The sequence below is a fragment of the Barbus barbus genome (genome assembly GCF_936440315.1).
Source record: "Barbus barbus genome assembly, chromosome: 30".
NCBI classification, from domain to species: domain Eukaryota; kingdom Metazoa; phylum Chordata; class Actinopteri; order Cypriniformes; family Cyprinidae; genus Barbus; species Barbus barbus.
This window is the reverse complement of record NC_136758.1, coordinates 27124397-27142641: the sequence shown is the minus strand read 5'-3', so window position 1 is coordinate 27142641 and position 18245 is coordinate 27124397. Positions and strand designations below refer to the sequence as shown.

General features: G+C 39.8%; 1 pseudogene across 1 annotated transcript in view; it reads left to right on the top strand.

Moving 5' to 3' along the window:
• The window catches only part of LOC306850683 (NACHT, LRR and PYD domains-containing protein 3-like), a 30831-nt pseudogene that overhangs the window by 1470 nt on the left and 11116 nt on the right, over positions 1–18245 (top strand). Inside the window, exons 2-4 of the transcript XR_013786035.1 lie at positions 4631–4795; positions 5532–5696; positions 15276–17056. The product of XR_013786035.1 is annotated as an NACHT, LRR and PYD domains-containing protein 3-like (transcript). The remainder of the gene's footprint in view (positions 1–4630; positions 4796–5531; positions 5697–15275; positions 17057–18245) is intronic.

The following is an 18245-nucleotide window of genomic DNA, read 5'->3' as shown; positions in this document are numbered from 1 at the left end:
GTAAAATTGTGTTACTCAGTCATAAGCAACGGATGTTCTGATTAATCCCAAGGTCAACATTGACAGGACAATATTAATTTAAATGGTTTTGCTGCAGATGTTAATATCACCAGTTAGTGTTGTAAGTGCACTGTTAAAGCTTCCTGTCCTCCTCTAATCTATTTGTCTTTCTTGAAAGATAATTTTGGTCACCTTTTAGATTTGAGCTTGTGATCCTCTGCCACAACATCTTGAGGGAAGCGTATAATATTGTCATTGTTTTTGCCATTGTCATCAGGCTCTTTTTTTCTACTGTCTTATACAGCAGAGTTTATGTTATAATAGCGCGCGGTTTGAGTTGCCTTGACATGGAGGGTTTGGCGAGAGCCCGAGCTGTTGTCTCTAAAGAGTTCCCTAACACAAACACTTAATGTGTGGATTTGTTTTGGAGGGGTATTGTGCTCACCTTGTTCTTGTGGGTGTTAAAGGGGGGGATTATCATTTTTGTTTAACTACCAGATTTATTCTGACAGATGTCCATTTTAATTTTCATTTGATGTCATGTTGTGACGTTTATAGGTTTCATATACATAAATATTTCTCCTTAACATGAGTAACACTAATTCTTCCAGAGGGATGAAGGGCTGCTCAGTCAACTTCATGAGTTGGAATGTTAAATCACTTAACCACCCAGTGAAACGTAAAAAGGTGTTTGCACATTTAAAACAACTTTATGTAGATATCGCATACCTCCAAGAGACCCATCTATGTAAAACGGATCATTTTCGACTTAGAGGGTGTTGGACAGGACAGATATATCACTCCAATTTTCATTCGAAAGCTAGACGGGTAGCCATGCTTATTAATAAAAACACACCATTTACTATGACTAGTGTAGAGGCAGACCCATTAGGGCGTTATGTTATTGTGGTGGGGCAGCTTTATTCTTTACCAGTCATCTTGGCTAACATTTATGCACCAAACTGGGACAACCCCGTATTCTTTTCAATTCTTTTTTCTCGTTTGCCAAATATGTCATCACACCACCTTATTCTTGGTGGTGACACAATTTGTATACTTTCCCCTGTCTTAGACCGTAGTTCACCCAAAAATACCTCCCTGTCTAAATCAGCGCGTTCGATTAATTTATTTCTTAAATCCTATGGCATAGCTGACATATGGCGGTTTCGCAATCCTACCTCGATAGAATATTCTTTCTTCTCCTCTGTCCGTAAGACCTACTCCCGTATAGATAATTTCTTCCTGGATAAAAGACTCCTTCCCCTCGTTACCAGGTGTGATTACGGAACTATAATAATTTCAGATCATGGTCCTCTAATTATGAAAATGTGTATCCCTAATATACAGTCCAGTTACCGCCCTTGGAGACTCAACTCTCTGCTCCTTTTGGAAGAAGCTTTTTACTAAATTCATCTCTTCTGAGATTACATTATTTCTTGAGATCAATCAAACGCCCGGGATGTCTTTAACTATATGGGAGTCGCTAAAGGCATACTTACGGGCCAGATAATCTCTTATTGTACAAATAAAAATAAAAACAATTCTACACGCCTTAAAGAGCTGATGGACGAAATACTGAAGCTAGACAGGCTAAATAGTCATACGCCCTCTGCAGAAATAATGAAAAAGCGTATTTTACTGCAGACCGAGTTTGATCTTCTGTCAACGTGCCAGGCTGAGTATCTCATCTCTAAGTCTCGCCATGTGTGTTATGAACACGGAGAAAAGGCTAGACGAATACTTGCTCATCAGCTGAGGTAAAGGACTGCCAATCAGACCATTCCTGCAATCAATGATGAGCTGGGCTCAAAAAATACTAATAGTTTAAAAAATAATTCCTGTTTCCAAAATTTCTATCAGTCACTGTACAGCTCTGATGTAATTGAGGAGGACTCCTCGCTGGAGGTTTTTTTTTTGAAAATGTACAGGTCCCCTCCATAGAACCAGAGTTGACTGCTGAATTAGAGAAGGCCCTTACGGTTGAAGAGATTACATCAGCAATTAGATTTGGCCACAAGTTTTATCTTGGATAAAACTTTTATATACATCTCCATTGGCCGCTGTACGCACTAACAATAATATATCCGCTTACTTTGAGCTTCAACGCGGCACGAGACAGGGTTGTCCTTTGTCCCCACTTTTATTTGCAGTTGCAATGGAACCACTTGCTCTAGCTTTGAGATAAAGATCTGACATTAAGGGTAATCAGCAGGCAGGATTGGAACATAAGGTCTCGCTGTATGCGGATGATATATTATTATACCTGTCTCATCCCCTCTCAAGTCTCCCCAAACTGTTGAATCTACTTAAAGAATTTGGCAAAATATCTGGCTACAAAGTCAATATTCAGAAGAGTGAATTAATGCCTGTTGGTGACTGGGCCAGTCTATCATCTTTAGGTTCAGTTCCCTTTAAAATTAGCCCTAAGAAATTCAAGTACCTTGGAGTTTGGGTTACACATAACTATAAAGATTTATACGTGGCCAATTATCAGCCTCTCTTATCCAATTTGAAGCAAGAGCTTGAACGCTGGGACCACCTGCCTCTGTCATTGGGTGGAAGAATTAATACGGTAAAGATGAATGTTCTGCCCAAGTTTTTGTATATTTTTGCAGTGTCTTCCGTTTTTTTTTAACAAAATCTTTCTTCTTCAAACTAAATAATCAGATATCGGCCTTTATTTGGAACAAAAAAACACCAAGGATAAAAAGAAGTATACTGCACAGGCCTCGTGCAAAGGGAGGGATGGCACTCCCAAACTTCATGTATTACTATTGGGCAGCCAACATAAGAGCATTGTTATACTGGATACATAATGACACCTCTGCCCCTGTATGGTTAATTCTGGAGGGGGCTTCAGTTGGGCCCACCTCACTGGCAGCCTTATTGTGTTCTAGACTACCATTTGCACAGCCCATCTCTAGCTTGATTTCTAATCCGGTTGTTATACATTCAATTAAAATATGGAATCAGATTAGACTTTTCCCTTAAAGATATATTGCAAGCTGCACCAATCATAAAAAATTACATGTTTGCCCCATCAATGATGGACAAAGCTTTTGATGCTTGGGCTAGAAAGGGTGTGATCTCACTGTCTGATCTTTATATGGATGGAAACTTCGCCTCTGAACAGCTGGTACAGAAATATGACATACCCAAAGCGCAGTTCTATAGGTACTTGCAGCTCTGGAATTTTTTAGCATTGAATTCTAACGATTTTCCATCGTGCCCTCCCATTTCATTAATAGACTCAATCTTTGAATGTAAATCAGTCAAGAAACCGACTATAAGTAAGATTTACGAACTACTCAACATGTATGATTCAACACCCTTAGACCTACTTAAAAATAAATGGGAGACAGATTTAAATGAACCGATCTCAGAGGAAGTTTGGCACAAAATAATACAAGGAATTTTTTCATCATCTATATGCCTTAGACATGCTGTAATACAATTCAAAATTGTTCATCGTCTGCACTGGTCTAAGGTCAGACTTTCTAAGATTAGGGCTGACATAGATCCCGTATGCGATCGATGTAGGCAGGCTCCCGCCACTTTGCTGCACATGTTCTGGACGTGTCCAAGGCTTTACATGTTCTGGATAAATTTTTTGAGACCCTTTCTGGGATATTTGGTGAGGTAGTAGAACCATCCCCATTTCTTGCATTGTTTGGTGTGGCCCCTGAAAACACTCTTTTCAACACAAGAGAAATCAACATGTTGGCCTTTGGCTCTCTTTTGGCTAGGAGACTGATATTGTTTAAATGGAAGGACCCTATTCCACCGATACACATAACCACTGGATAAGAGAAGTCATGGGTCATCTTAAGTTGGAGAAAATCAGACATACAATCAGAGGGTCTGTTGGGATATTCTATAATATCTGGCAGCCTTTTTTAACTTTTATGGAGGAAATGGAAGCACACAATATAGCAATGTAAAAGAAAGGCAACCTGTATTATATCTTTACTTCATGCATTTTTTTTTTCTTTATGGATGATTGATTATATATATATTGTCTTTAGGTCTGGTGTTTGGGGAAGGGGGGTTAGTTACTTGTGTTTTTCTAGTCTGTATAATGTGAACACAAATAAAAAAAAACCTTGAACAAAAAAAAATAATCTATGACTGTCTAGTATTTTGTTTTATTTATTTATTTTGGAAAATGAACTTGTTCAAGCTGTTTGCAGAAAGGGCAGATCTGCCACCACTAATGATTAGGGCTGGGTATTGCCACCTATTGCTAAGATGTTTAGGTAGACAAAGAAATCATACTCAAGAATTTCAGTTTTGAATTTTGCACACTGCTCAGTCTGTTATCGTCAGTGTGTTATTGTACTTTGGTACTAGGGTAAAATTGACCTTTGAAGTCATTGGGTGTGATAATGGTACTGGCAATTGGCAAACAAATGAGAACGGGTCAAAATAAGAAAACTCAAAACACTGTCGTCTAGTGGCCATTAGTTCAACTTCCTCTTGTTCTACCTGTAGGCATCACTTCATTGATAGGGGCCCAGAGCAAAACCACATTACCAACACTTGCAAAACTGATTCAGATTTTCAGTTAGACATTTTTATTTTTGACGACTGTGGTCCTAAATGAAGTATATTTCTGTTCTGTGTGTTTCAGTAGTTCTGCCTGTAACATGAGTCTCTATGAGCGGAGAAAGGAGGGGGTTACCATTCAGAAACATAAAGCAGCATCTCCAGAACCCAGCTGTGTGTCTATGAAGAGTGACAGATCCATAAACCCTCCCCCTAAACTTAGTGATGGAGTAGTGACCTCTGACCTTGAGTGAGTATAATGTGATTTCACTGCTGGAGACATTTTAAGGAGATTTTAAGATATTGCATTTTGTAGTTTTATTGTTCAGTGCTTTTTTAAATATATAATCTTTCTAGGCCATTTTTACCTATCTTCATATAGGAATGTAACGTACTTTAGATTTTGAGTCACCGTTCAGTATTTTTTGATAGAGCAGGGGGGGAACAAAAAAAGTTAAACAATGGTTTACTAGACAAACTATGACTGTCTAGTATTTTGTTTTATTTATATATTTTGTAAAATGAACTTGTCCAAGCTGTTTGCAGAAAGGGCAGATCTGCCACCACTAATGATTAGGGCTGGGTATTGCCACCTATTGCTAAGATGTTTAGGTAGACAAAGAAATCATACTCAAGAATTTCAGTTTTGCATTTTGCACACTGCTCAGTCTGTTATCGTCAGTGTGTTATTGTACTTTGGTACTAGGGTAAAATTGACCTTTGAAGTCATTGGGTGTGATAATGGTACTGGCAATTGGCAAACAAATGAGAACGGGTCAAAATAAGAAAACTCAAAACACTGTCGTCTAGTGGCCATTAGTTCAACTTCCTCTTGTTCTACCTGTAGGCATCACTTCATTGATAGGGGCCCAGAGCAAAACCATATTACCAACACTTACAAAACTGATTCAGATTTTCAGTTAGACATTTTTATTTTTGACGACTGTGGTCCTAAATGAAGTATATTTCTGTTCTGTGTGTTTCAGTAGTTCTGCCTGTAATATGAGTCTCTATGAGCGGAGAAAGGAGGGGGTTACCATTCAGAAACATAAAGCAGCATCTCCAGAACCCAGCTGCGTGTCTATGAAGAGATACAGATTCATGATTGACCCTCCTGAACTCAGTGATGGAGCAGTGACCTCTGACTCTGAGTGAGTATCAGTGTGTAGAAGTCCGTACTTCATAGAGTGGGGGAACTCTGACGTCACTTTGTATGCGGATCAGCTGTTAGCATCGCACTAGATCCCTCGACAAAAAGCCAATGGGATTTTTCCATAGGCTTTTGGATTATTGCAAAAAATAAACTCTGTGTTCAATCATAGTCCATGAAACTTACACGTTTTGTCCATCAAGATAATCTTCACAAAAATATATACGTTTTATGAATTATGAAGCCAAAATAAAAGCGCCAGATCTTAAAAGCTAAACTTAGGCTATAAACTAACTACAAACTTATTTTTAACATTCAGTGAAAAGGATTTACTCTGTATTAGGGGTGGGCGATATTGCAAAAATATCATATCATGATTTTTTTTTGAAATATCACGATTTCACGAGTTTATCACGATTCTTTGTCATGTTGGTTTTACTATTTTGTCTGAGCAGTACAGCCAAACTAATTTCCCTATTATAAAGCCTTTCAAGGTTACAAAATATAAAAAAGACTGGTGGATATTTAGGCTAAAGTGGGCGAAGATAAAAATCTTTGTCATTATTCTATCTTTGTTATTAAAAATAAGAACAAAGATACACATTACAAATACATAATATATAAGTAAAACAAACAGTGCTTTATTTTCAGGCATATATAGCAGGCGCATTCAAGAACTTGAATGAATAAATATAAAAATAAAACACTGTAGATTGATTCCTTTTAAAGCAACTGTATTATTTTTTTCAGTCAAGAGTAGTGAGTTATTTTTTTTTCCTCTTTGTGTTTTGTTGTTTTAACATTAAAGAATACAAATTCTGTCATCTGTCTGTTGATTCTGTCGTAGTGTTTTATATTTATACCATCATTTACTCACTCAAAATTAGTTTTAAACTTGAATGAGTTTCTTTCTTCTGCTGAACATAAATGCTATTTTGAAGAATGTGGAAAACCAAACAGTTGCTTGTCCTCAGTGACTTCCATAGTATTTTTTTTCCTGCTATCAAATTCATGTGGACCAGCAACTGATTGGTTACCCACGTTCTTTAAAATATCTTATTTTGGGTTCAGCACAAGAAAGAAATGAATGCAGGTTTGCAACAACATGTGAGTGAGTAAATAATGACAGAAATTTAATTTTAGGGTGAACTATCCCTTTAATGACAATGGGCAGCATGTTTAGTACTGTAAAACATGTAACACCTACATTTCACTGCTGGTTATACCCTGTATAATTGCGTATGTGACAAATAAAAATCTTGAATACTGTCCCTTTAAGACCTGCACACATTTAATATACAGGCTGTTTTTCTTTCAACTGTTTACTTTCATTTTAGACATAACCAACTGAGTCTGTATGTAAACCGTGTGTGTTTTGACAGTATTAGCTCAAAAGACAACTTAGTTGAGTAATCAGGCGCTATTAGACATACTTTTTAGTGTGTGCGCGCTTCAGGTGTACAGGCTCAGAAAAAGCGCGTGAATGAAACGTTTAACTGGCAAGGCTTTAAAACACATGCAAATATTGTACTTTTGTGATTGCAAATAAGTGCAGTGTCCCGTGACAGTTATTCCACCGCTGCGTTAACACTGATATGAATGTATGTGGCGTTGTACAGTATCTTGATATGGCGGCGCCATAACTGCAGCTGATATAATGTGTGCTGTACCTCGATACTACGATATTTCTTCAAAAGCAGATTGTGGAGACATTTTTATTGTCCACGATCAAAAATAGTCATATCGCACACCACTACTCTGTATATGAATTTTAATCAATGCTACATGAACCTTTTCATACAAACTGGAATAAATACAAAACTAGGGCCAAACTAAAACTGAAATGAGACATTAGTAATAAATAGTATTGTGAATAAATGAAATAATCATAACTAAAGGACATATGAAAGCACATATTTCTGTACATTTTGAAATAAGGTGCATTAAAAGTCAATAAATCCTTGATTAATATGAATATTTTAATTAAAACGGTGCCTTCACATACTATTCAATAAAATTGAATACAACAGAGTGAGCGAGTTTTTGGATGTTAAGATTAAATTTATTTTAGTGAATAAAGTACCACATTTCAGATATCGTTTTGTTAGGATTGGTACACAAAATGTTATTTTATCCTTGCTTCTAGAAAATCCTCAATCTATATGCTTTCTAGCAGCTTCTTGTGGCCATAAACATTTCATTTTAACGTGGCTTTAAGTTCTATGCATCGTTAAAGTTTAATTTTCACAGTGACTAAGCTGGTAAATGTGGTGTTTACATGGAATAATTGTATGAGTTTACCTATATGGTATGAGAGTCTCCGTATCAGTAAGCGATAAAACGAGCTTCTTCCATCCAAAGACTTGTGTTGCATTTCGGGGAAAAGCAAAAAAACATTGTCGAACAACAATATAAAATGCGGTAAACTATTAATTGTGCAATTAATTGTACTATAAATTATACTACAATTGGAAAATACTGTAAATTGATAAACTGTTCGGCGTCATGACGTTGTCTCCGATAGCGCCTGTAGTCCCATTTAGCCTTTTTTAAGAAACGTAACAGTTTAACAAAAATCACGAGTGGGGTGTAACTGGTGTGTTTTATGTCGCAGAATAAAACGTGAAAGTATCTTAAGCTTGTGTGAACCACGGACCTTATTTTAGGGTATTTAACTAAACTCCCATTCGAAAAAAACATAGACTCTGGGACGATGGAACCGGAAGTGATAAAATGCTTACTCGCTTTCGGGTTTTTGCCTACAAAGTGACATCATAGTTCCACCACTCTATTCAGTTGCATCATTTGTTCTTAAAGGGATAGTTCAAACAAAAATGAAAATTCTGTCATTAAAGGGGTCATATGATGCGATTTCAAGTTTTCCTTTCTCTTTGGAGTGTTACAAGCTGATGTTGCATGAGTTGCAAAAACTAAAGTCTCAAAACCAAAGAGATATTCTTTTTCAAAGTTAAGACTCTGCCACGCCCCCCTAAAACAGCTCATTCAAACACGCCCCCACATGTCTACATCACGATGTGGAAATATTTGCGTAATGCCGCCCAAATGTTCACGCAAAGAAAGAAGGCATGGTTTCAGTAACTGCGGTAGTGTTGATGCAGCCATGTCAGGGAGACGCTGTGTGTTTCTAGGCGAAAGCAAAAGCACTTTATGTGGCCTTCCGAAAGTAGATGCATTTAGGAATCGTTAAGATTACTTACAACATAACAGCAATGCATTTTATGGACAGTTTCGTGAACCTAGGAGAGGAGGTAATTCTGACTTTGCTATGACAATCTGGCGCTTCTGAATCAGAGACTGTATGTTTTGTTATTAGTTTAAGTATTTGCTATTGACTGCTCAAATGCGGAGTTTTGCGCATTGTGTGTGTGTGTGTGCTCGTGTGTGTGTGTGAGAGAGAGGGAGACATGGTCACACAACCGCGGCTTTTGTGCAAACACATACGAGCTTCATCACTGTGTCTGTCACTCGACTCTGTTCCCCTCTCGGGCTTGAACTGATGGTAAAACTTAATAAGGACATTATTAACTGTCTTTACATTTAATTTGAAATCTAAAGATCGCAATTATGGAAAGGGGCGTTACATTTCCGACTCATGCTTATGGTGTTCGGCCAGTCACAGTGCACTGGGTCAGTTGGCCAATCAGAGCAGACTGCACTTGTCAGAAGGAGGGAATTTGTAGAAAACTACGTGTTTGAGCGAGGCGGGGCATAGAGGACATACAATAATGTACAGTATTTGAAAATGTGTTTTTTGAACATTAAAACATGCCAACATATTCTGTTACACCAAATACACAAAATAATGATCTTTAAAAAAGCATCATATAACCCCTTTAATTACTCACCCTCATGTCATTCCAAACCCCTAAAACCTTTGTTTATCTTCGGAACACAAATTCAGATATTTTTGATATTTCAGATAATCCACAAGCTCATATGTAATTCAGTCAGCCTGCCATTACTGTATATTCCAGTCATTATTCTTGGTCAGAGATTCAGCATCTGTATGGTAATCATAACAGCAGCTACAGATGTTCTGAATATGAAAGTAGTTTGTTAAACTGAAACCAAGTATGGGATAAAATTAGATCTTGGGATTTTGGCCATTTAGACAAGAAAAGAGTAACTGTAATAACTGAAATTTGTAATATGCACTAGGGCTGTCGCGATTCGTCGATTTTAGTCGACTAGTCGCTTTTTAAAAATCATCGACTTCATTTTGCTCGCGTCGACCACCCGGCAAAATACCGGAAGTGGCGCATTTCACAGACGAGAATCCATAAAACACATTATTAGACTATTTTCCAAGGCTGCATGATATATTAAACCCATTTTAAAATCATAATTAAGCATAATTGTGAATTCACAAACGCTATGATTTAAATAATTAGATGTGATGCAGTTCTAATACAGTATCTGCGCTTTAATTATTTACATGCGTGTAGTTAAGCACGTGCGTCACACCGCGGCGCAGTAGTTCCGCAGAAACTTATCATTTACATGTGGAGCGACTCAAACCTCATCTCTGCATGTTGTGAGTTTGGGTTTATTATAACGTTCATCTGGGAATGCAACGTGCGCCATTTCATCACATTTGTAAGGTAAATCATTTATAAATCTACACAAACACAGGAGAACACATCACGATTTCAAAATAAAAGCTCAACCCCTCACTCTGAGTTTACACGTTTTGATGTCCACATATTCATTTAATTACAGTGGCTATTGTTATAAACGCGGATCAAACCACACAGACGCCTGATCATCTTTACTCCTCACTAGGGATGGGCGGATCGATCCTAAAGATACTGGTGTTGTATCAAAAGGATCGCTCCTCACATAAAAATATTGATTCTAAAGTGCATTTTTTTTTAAACCACTCATTTTATTTATCAAGAAACTCATTCCGGAATCTCATTAGTCACTCAATAGCATAGTCTCTAAGTCTTTCAGGCAATTTGATTTGTCGCTGAGGCCTGCATGATTTAGGGGTTTGTTCCTCTCTCCGAATTGTTTCACAGTCCATTTTGCATTCCTCTGCAATTCCTTTTTGTTCCCCTTCTGAACTTGGCTCGTGAGCACATTTCATATCACGATTCACTGTTGGTGTTTCCATTGAATCAAACTTCTTGATGAAGGTTGTGTTCCGAGCATATTTCGCTCCAGTGGGTGACTGAACAATAACACTGTTACCTTCTCTGTGTATGACTTTGTGAGGTGTCCTGTGAAATGTTCTTGTGAACTTGTCTGTTTTGTCTTGCCTCACAAGCACTCAATCTCCAACCTCTATGTCAGATGTCTTAGCATTCCGTCTGTTGTCTGTGTATATTTCGGCTTTTCCTTTTTGCTCTGCGTCCCTGTCCCGAGCTTCCAGGTCACTGTGGGGTGTTACAATGTCTGGTAACTTTCCTCTTATCTTCCTCTGGAAAAGACGTTCTGCTGGACTTTTGCCCGTTGTGGAGTGTTGTATGGATCTGTAAACAGTCACATACTTGCGTAGCTCTCTTTTCCAGTCCTGGCCTTCAGCTTGAGCAATCTGTACTCGTTTCATCAGTGATGCATTTTATTTCCACTTCCCTATTTGCTTGCGCCCACTTTGGGGTTGTTTTAATGTGGTAGATTCGTGACAAACGTTTGAAACTGACTGGACTTGAATTGCGGCTCACAATCTGACCTGATTGTTAAGGGAAGTCCATGTCGACTGAAAATGTCCTCCAAACTGTCAATCACTTTTTCTGCAGTTGTGGATTTGAGGATTGCATATTCCTAGTGCCTACTGAAATAGTCAACAACGACCAGGATTGAATGTCCATCGGGTAAAGGACCAAGCAAGTCTGTGGCTAAGTTTTGCCATGGCCCTTCAGGCATCACTGTGGGAGACAGTGGTTCTGGAACATCTGGTCTCGCTACCAGCTGACAAACATGACATGTCCTCACAAACCTTTCTGCGGCCCTGTCCATTCTGGGCCACCAAACATTTGTTCTCAGGTGTTGTTTTGTTCCTATTACACTAAGATGACCCTCATGAGCCAACTGTAACGCTCTTCTACGCAGCGACTGTGGCAAAACAATTATTGTCCCTCTTGAGTATTATTTGGGCAATGACACACAGCTCACCTGCAATATGTCTGTATGCAGGGCAGTCATCGAAACAACCTGTTTGAATGGCAGTTTTCAGTCACTGTAATTCCACATAATTTGCAGAGATCTGCTCAACTTCTTTGGTGGTCAGGGTGCTTGGTGTCGTGCAAACAGCTATGAATCTCACATATTCCTCTGCTTTATGTGCATGGGTCGCACCTTTGGCTGATGGCCCCAGCAGGCGTGACAAAGAATCTGCAATGTTGTGCGTTCCGGGTATATGAATCACCCGAAAATCATAGGGCTGTAATCTCAAGACCCACTTTTCGATTCGTGCACATGGTTTTGAACGAGGGCTGTAAATTGCCTCTAATGCCTTGTGGTCTGTGACCAGATCAAACTTCCGACCATACACCATACCGACCATATGGGTGCAGTCGTTCACATGCCCACACCAGCGCAAGGGTTTTGTGCTCTGTTTGCGAATATCTCTGTTCACATTTTGTCAATTCTCCTACTCACATAGCAGACAGGAACCATTTCTCCTCTTTGGTCCTGTACTAGTACTTCTCTGATGCCCTTTGGTCCAGCATCAGCAATGACTTTCGTTGGAGCATCCTTGTCGAAATAAGCCAGTGTTGTGGCTTCAGCCAACTTATCTTTGAGAATTTTGAACGCTTTCTGTTGCTCTGCCCCAAAATGAAATTTGGCGTCCTTCCTTGTCAGTCTGCGCAGAGGTTCCGAGATACTTGCGAATTGAGGAATGAAATGGCTGCTATAGCCAGCTAAACCGAGAAAACTTCTCACCTCTGAAGCATTTTCAGGTTCCCTTGTCTCCACGACTGCTCTCACACTTTCTGCTGTAGGGCCAATGCTTTTCTCTGACAACAGCATGCCCATAAACACTAACTTGTCCATGTTAAACTGGCACTTCTCTGCATTCAGAGTCAAGTCACAGTTTTCCAGTCTCCTTAGTACTGCATGCAATCTTTCATCATGAGACTTTTTGTCAGGTGCATGGATGATTATGTCATCAGATATGTTCTCTACACCTTCAATGCCAGCCAGAACCGCTGCTATTTCGTGTTGGTACAGCTCACTTGCAGAGGAAACTCCAAATATCAATTTTTGAACCTATATATGCCATAATGAATGGCAAAGGTCATGATGTCTCTTGACTCAGGGGTCAATTTTAACTGATGGTACCCCCACTTCAGGTCTAGTTTGCTGAATATGGCTGATCCATTCATTCCCTGCAACAGTTCATCCACTGTGGGAATTGGAAACCTCCCACGAATGATTGCAGCATTCGCCTGCCTCATGTGAAAGCACATCCTTATTTCTGCATTCTCTTTGGGCACAATGACACCTTATTTCTGGTTTACCCAGGGAGTTGCTCCATCAACTTTCTCAATAATGTCCATGTTAAGCAGTTCATAAATTTTTTTCTCAACAGACTCTCTGAGGTGGAATGGAACGCGCCTCAGGGACTGTGCAATTGGTGTCACTGTGCTGTCTATATGTAGGCTGATTTGTTTTGTGTTTAATCTGCCTACTCCGTTGAACAATTTGGGGTATTGCTGTCGAATCATGGACTTCAAATCACTCACTGCCGCAATGTTAGCTCCAATCCTCAGAACTCCTAATTTAACTGCTGTGTCCTTTCCGAGCAGTGGCTCCCCACGCCCACAAATAACTGTAAACTCCGCCGTTGTGCTGCGTTTTCCAATTCCTACCTCACACCAGAAAATTCCTTTCACTGGCAAGGGTTCACTTGACGAGTATGCATACAGTTTCTTGTCTGACCTGGCTGAATCACATTTGATCTTCTTTTCTTTTAGCATTTCCCATGTTCTTTCATCTACTATGTTGCTTGTTGCTCCTGAGTCAACTAACATTGGTAGTTTGATGCCCCCTACTGAGAAAGTTATTCTGTCCATATTGCTCTCTTCTTTTACAACAAATGCAAATTCTTGATTCTTTTCTTCAGAGTCAACTCTTTTTATTGTCTGTTTTGAACTGTCTTTTGTTTTACACATTTTTGCGAAATGATCTTTCCCATTGCATCTCCTGCATGATTTTCCACGTGCGGGGCATTTATAATCTTTCGCAAAATTACCTGTCTGTCTGCATCTGTAACAAGTCTTATCCGAATATATTCCTCCTTTACTGTATTGCATAAGTTTTTTCTGAACTCTCGTTCCTTTTTTGGACACAAGGCTCACCGTCTCTTTTATCTCAGAGTCTGGAGAGACGTGCAACGCTGCCATCTGCAGTTCAACACGTTCACACTGCTCTGCAATTTCTAGGGTGTGAGCAAGCGTCAAATCAGTGCCTTCTTCCAGCAGCTTTCTACGCACATATTCAGAATTGCATCGGCTCAAAACAGCACCGTCTTTGTCAGCGCCAAACTCACGATCCTTGGCTGCTTTATATTATGGAGCGGTAGTACTTACCACACATTTCACAAGATCAGATGCTTGAAGTGAAGTGACATTCAGCCAAGTATGGTGACCCATACTCGGAATTCGTGCTCTGCATTTAACCCATCCAACGTGCACACACATAGCAGTGAACACACACACACCGTGAACACACACCCGGAGCAGTGGGCAGCCATTTTATGCTGCAGCGCCCGGGGAGCAGTTGGGGGTTCGGTGCCTTGCTCAAGGGCACCTCAGTCGTGGTATTGAGGGTGGAGAGAGCGCTGGACATTCACTCCCCCCACCTACAATTCCTGCCGGCCCGAGACTCGAACCCGCAACCTTCGGATTACAAGTCCGACTCTCTAACCATTAGGCCACGACTTCCCCATACTTCCACCCTTTGTCAGTGGTGCTCAGGATCTGTAAATCATTCGCCATCATCCTCATCTCTCCTTGCTGTTTATGTGGTAAGTGAAATCTCATGTACTGCAGTGTAACAGGCTACAGCTTGCAACTGTCCCTTTAGTGGCTTGCGTTATTTTAGTAGATCGCGTTATTTGCTTTCCGTGCCTTTCTGAATAAAGATGCCAACCCATCCCTGCACTTCACTTTCCCTGCACAGCCTGGAACATAACATTTATTTCCATGGTCTGCCATTTTCGCTGTTGTCCGTTCTTGTTTATTTACAATACCTGCAGAACTTCTGATGGTTCAGCTGGCGGCTGGCCTAGAACAAGGGCAGGTTTATGCAAATGTTGGGGGCGTATGTTTGCGTATGCGCAGTTGGTTTTCTGTTTCGCAGTTATGTTCTGATTCGCCTGTTTTTCAGTGGTCTTTTTTAATCATGAGATTTACATAAGAAGGAGGAAACTATGGTGTTTGAGGCTCACTGCATGTCATTTCCATGTACAGAACTGTTATTATTTAACTATGCCAAGGTAAAGACAATTTTTCATTCTATGGCACCTTTAATAAACTTTCTCTAATACTTTACTGATAACTTTGTTGAATTGATTTTTTTTCTTTTCATTTTCATTTTACTGTTTCTGCAGAGTGAAAAGAGTCAAAGACCAGCATAAAACCAACATGAAGAACAAGTATGAGAGATTATTTGAGGGAATCATACAACAAGAGAATCAAACCCTCCTGAACAAGATCTACACACAGCTCTACATCATAGAGGGAGAGAGTGAAGGAGTGAATGAAGAGCATGAGATATTACAGATGGAGAATACAGCCAGAACACACGATACTCTAATCTACTGCAATGACATCTTTAAACCCTTACAACAACCAGGATATGAGGAGAAAGACAAAATCAAGACTGTTCTTACTAAAGGCATCGCTGGAATTGGAAAAACCGTCTCTGTGCAGAAGTTCATTCTGGACTGGACCGAGGGCAAAGCCAATCAGGATGTAGAGTTCATGTTTGTGCTTCCATTTCGAGAGCTGAACTTGATTAAAGATCTTCAGTACAGTCTTCACAGACTTCTACTGGACTTTCATCCTGAACTACAAGATCTGAACTCAAAGATTTATGAGGAGTGTAAAGCTGTGTTCATCTTTGATGGTCTGGATGAAAGCAGAATTACACTGTTTTCAGATAATGAGAAGGTTTGTGATGTGAATAAATCTTCATCAGTGGGTGTGTTGATGTCAAACCTCATCAGAGGAGAGTTGCTTCCCTCTGCTCTCATCTGGATCACCTCCAGACCAGCAGCTGCCACTCAAATCCCCTCAAAATACATAAACCGTGTGACAGAAATTCAGGGATTCAATGAGCTTCAGAAGGAGGAATATTTCAGGAAGAGAATCACTGATAAGCATCAAGCCAGCAGAATCATCTCACACATTAGAAGATCAAGAAGCCTCAACATCATGTGTCATATCCCCGTCTTCTGCTGGATCTCAGCCACTGTGCTTCAAAACCTCCTGAAACAATATGACAGTGCAGAAATCCCTCAAACTCTGACTGAAATGTACATCCACTTCCTGCTGACTCAGATCAACATGAAGAGTCAGAAGTATGATGAGAAAAATCCAGAGAAACCCCTGAAGTCCAACAGAGATGTTATTGTGAAACTTGCTAAACTGGCTTTCAGACAGCTGATGAAGGGCAATGTGATGTTCTATGAGGAGGACCTGATTGAGAGCGGCATAGACGTCACTGATGCCGCAGTATATTCTGGGAGATCTTTAAGGAGGAATCTGTGATTCATCAGAGGAAAGTATACTGCTTCGTTCATCTGAGCTTTCAGGAGTTTTTGGCTGCTTTCTATGAGTTTTATTCCCACATAGCCAAGAAAATGAAATTACAGAAGTCATTTCTGGATAATCAATATCAGTTGTACAGTCAGGAATTCGATTTATATGAGCCAATAAAAACAGCAGTTAATAACTCCTTGCAGAGTAAAAATGGACACCTGGATCTTTTCCTGCGGTTCCTGCTGGGCATCTCACTGGAGTCCAATCAGAGACTCTTACAGGATCTACTGACACGCACAGTAAACAACTCAGAGACCATCAACAGAATCACACAGTACATTAAAGCCACAATCAAAGGTGATGACCGTCTCTCAGCTGACAGATGCATCAATCTGTTTCTCTGTCTGCTGGAAATGAAGAATCAGACTCTGTACAAAGAGATTCAGAAGTTTGTGAAATCAGAGACTCGCTCAGTCAATCTACTCTCTCCCGGTCACTGCTCAACAATCGTCTACATGCTTCAAATATCAGAGGAGGTGCTGGATGAGTTTGATCTAAAGAAGTACAACACATCAGATGAGGGTAGGAGGAGACTGATACCAGCTGTTGTGAACTGCAGAAAAGCTCTGTGAGTATTAATTTGTTAAGGTAGAAGATAAATCATGACACTGTTTTCTTTGACATGACAATGATTTAAAGGGAAATCAAAAGTCATTTGAAATGGACAAAACTCTTTTAATGTTAGAAGTGTTAGTTCCTTATAAAAAACATGTGTTAGACTCAGAAGGAGAATCATGAGCATGTGCAGGTTTAGAAATGTATTATAAAACGACTAAACATTTGTTCATAATTGTATTTTCCCTACACCTCCAGTGCTGCTTATACTTCATACCTGGGTGGCAAATACTGTTCCTAGAGATTTACGTACCAGAGTTCAGTTACAGCCATAGGCATAACGGGACATGTCCCACCATTTTGTGAAAGAAAAAAAAAACTGGGTCAGCATGCAGAATTCTTATAATACAGTAACACAAGTAAAAGTATTTCTAATCCTTTGTTCTTCATCATTTAATTCATTCATGTAACAAAAAAATACACTAAACAAAATTATTAACACAACACTTGTTTTTGCCCCCATTTTTAATGAGCTGAACTCAAATATCTAAGACTTTTTCTATGTACACAAAAGACCTATTTCTCTCAAATATTGTTCACAAATCTGTCCAACTCTTTGTTAGTGAGCACTTCTCCTTTGCTGAGATAATCCATCCACCTCACAGGTGTGGCATATCAAGATGCTGATTAGACAGCATGATTATTGCACAGGTGTGCCTTGGGCTGGCCACAATAAAAAGCCACCATTTGCCGCACAAAGTGCAACACATCTCCTTCACATAGAGTTGATCAGGTTGTCTACACGTCTGGTGAGTATGCTTGCCATGCAAGAACTGGGATGTTTTCAGCTTCCAGGAATTATGTACAGATCCTTGCATCATGGGTCCGTGCATTTTCATGCTGCAACATGAGGTGATGGTCGTGCATGACTGGCACAACAATGGGCCTCAGGATCTCGTCACAGTATCTCTGTGCATTCAAAATGCCATCAATAAAATGCACCTGTGTTCGTTGTCCATAACATACGCCTGCCCATACCATAACCCCACCGCCACCATGGGCCACTCGATCCACAACATTGACATCAGCAAACCGTTCACCCACACGACGCCGACGCCATACACGCTCTTTGCCATCTGCCCTGTACAGTGAAAACCGGGATTTGATCTGATGTGAGGCCAGTTGGATGTATTGCCAAATTC